Source organism: Lactuca sativa, chromosome 7 (genome assembly GCF_002870075.4).
Source record: "Lactuca sativa cultivar Salinas chromosome 7, Lsat_Salinas_v11, whole genome shotgun sequence".
NCBI lineage: Eukaryota > Viridiplantae > Streptophyta > Magnoliopsida > Asterales > Asteraceae > Lactuca > Lactuca sativa.
This window is the reverse complement of record NC_056629.2, coordinates 143,374,050-143,376,496: the sequence shown is the minus strand read 5'-3', so window position 1 is coordinate 143,376,496 and position 2,447 is coordinate 143,374,050. Positions and strand designations below refer to the sequence as shown.

General features: G+C 30.5%; 1 long non-coding RNA gene across 2 annotated transcripts; it reads right to left on the bottom strand.

Annotated features, from left to right (window-relative positions):
* Positions 1 to 580: 580 nt before the first annotated feature.
* LOC111904310 (uncharacterized) lies at positions 581 to 1,959 on the bottom strand. Of its 2 annotated transcripts, none has more exons than XR_002854478.3 (2): positions 1,352 to 1,959; positions 581 to 916 (listed from the first exon to the last, which is right to left on the bottom strand). It is a non-coding gene; the product is annotated as an uncharacterized LOC111904310 (long non-coding RNA). The 2 variants fall into 2 exon arrangements; XR_008225251.1 differs by having other exon boundaries at positions 1,541 to 1,959.
* Positions 1,960 to 2,447: the final 488 nt, after the last annotated feature.

Below are 2,447 nucleotides of genomic sequence, written 5' to 3'. Positions count from 1 at the left end.
TGTTATGTTGAGATATGTCTTCAATGGTTATGTGAGTATACTAGTAGATCTGTAGGACTACCCGTGTTTGTTGATTATTATTTAATATTATATTGTCAACATGTTATGGTTTGTTCGGTTGAGACGGACCAGTTGGTACTAAAGACCAAGATACCCAGGGCAGACCGGATAGACTGAAGATCTATGAGGCGGTACAGTCAAGTCGAAGGCCCTAAGAATGGTCCAGATAGTCTGTAGGTCTGCAAGGCGGTCCAGTCATGTCGAAGGCTCATGTATGCGTGGTGTTGTTTGTTATGTTGTGTGGTGGTGCTTTGGGGGAACTCAGTGAGCTTTGGCATACCGTTTCAGTTTGTTGTTTCAGGTACTTCATAGGATTGGGGGAAGCAAAGTTGTGATCGTGTACATTCCTTTAGATTTTATATAATTGGATTTTGGGATACTCTAATTTCTGACTTATACTTTTGAAAAATGTTTTGTAAACAATTATGGTGTATGAGTTGTTTTTTAAAAATGAAAATTTTACTCTGATTTTTGGGATGTTACACAAATACAATACAAAGTAAGAATGGTTAAAAGCATGTTACTTGCAATTTCTATCACTTTATACATTCTGACAGAATATATAGAATACATTCGAACAGAATACATACAATACATTCTGCTAGTTAGAGCTTTAATTGCCACTTTAAAGAATTAAAAGCAAGGTACTTGCAACATGCAATCATATTCCCAGATGATGAAACTTAACAAACCAACAATTTGCAATTTAACAATGTTGAAATTTTTATATAATAGAAAAATAGTAAATTTTAACAAATCATTCTTACAACAATAAGATTCTATGAGAATGAGATTATGGAAGAATGTAATTCTGAGTGAATACATTTAGCTCCATCGGCTAACATATGTAATGCCCCTGCCAAAAAAAAATAGACATTATCAAATCTTGTGAAATGTTAATTATAATATTCCTATTACTATAATAACTTTTGAATTAATTTATTTAAAATGTATTATAATTTTTTTTAAATATTTAATCTTTATTAAATTTAAACAAATCAGCCAAGATGTCTATACTAGAGCCTACAGAACATCACCACTCAATTGCAATTTGAATCATGCATGAAAAAGAAATACAAAAACTATGTTATCTAATTTAATACCAACAATAAAAGAGGTGCGATGGATCAAAGTAATTGAAGTTAACTCCAAACTTAATCCAAATCTAGTAGCCTCAACCCACAATTTCAATAATTATAATAATTTCCCAACATGTTATAGCAATTAATTTATATAAAAGTAAAACACATAGCGTTATTTTTTGAGCAGCGAGTTATTCCACAATGGTTACCTTTTTGAGCGATGACTTTTGGTATGTTTTTGTATATTGGTGATGACCATTTGACCAATCAAAATCGAAATTCAAAAACATCACAAATAGTGCAGAATTGGAAATCGATTAGCATGTCATTCTCAAAAGCAATTTGATTGCAAAATCATAAATTAGGTTTAAAATCAGAAATTGATTTCTAGAACATACAGGGACTAGGATTTTGTTGTCCGACAAAAGCTATAAACCGATTTTGGCGATGGATGATGGAGCCGCCGGTGGAGAGAGAGTAGGAAGAAGTTGCAGTTGTGGGATGATGACAATCGATCGCTACAGATGAGTCGGCAGAGGGAAGGAGTCAAACGACGGGGTGGCTGGAGGTGGACGGCCTTATGCAATTTTAATCTACACCTGTAGTTGTGTGTCTTGTGAACTAGAACTAAAAAACGATTAACGAGCTATTATATTAGTAGGGATGTTCTGTCTACAGATCGAAGAAAGACAAAGACGAGGGGCTAGGGTTATTGAGATGACGAGGGGCTAGGGTTATTGAGATGAAAAAGCTGTGTTAAAGGATTTTAAAACAATTTTTTTATTTTATTTTTAGGAGATATTAAATGTTTTAAAATATCTGCTATAAGTAAATAGTGTTAAAATTATCATCATACCCTTGTATTATTTATTAACTATTAAATTATTATTAAATTTTGATTGGTACTTAAATACTTATTAGAAACATATGAAACCTATATATATATATATATATATATATATATATATATATATATATATATATATATATATATATATATATATATATATATATATATATATATATATATATATATACTAATCGTCTCATCGATAACCATAAAAAATTTAAAACCTGGGGAAAATAATCCGGTATTTTACCAATGAAAATTTGCCATACTTTATAACCAAATCGTCACATTTTTTTCGAACTGTGACAAAGTTATTTTAAAAAATTGTAGGTATAGGTCAAAAATTTTATAGTGTAAAATCATCTGATTCTGTTTTTTTCTATCATAGTAATATTTTTGATATGCCGAATTGATTCTTTAATATGTTGAATCATCTCAGTTAACTCTCTTTTCAT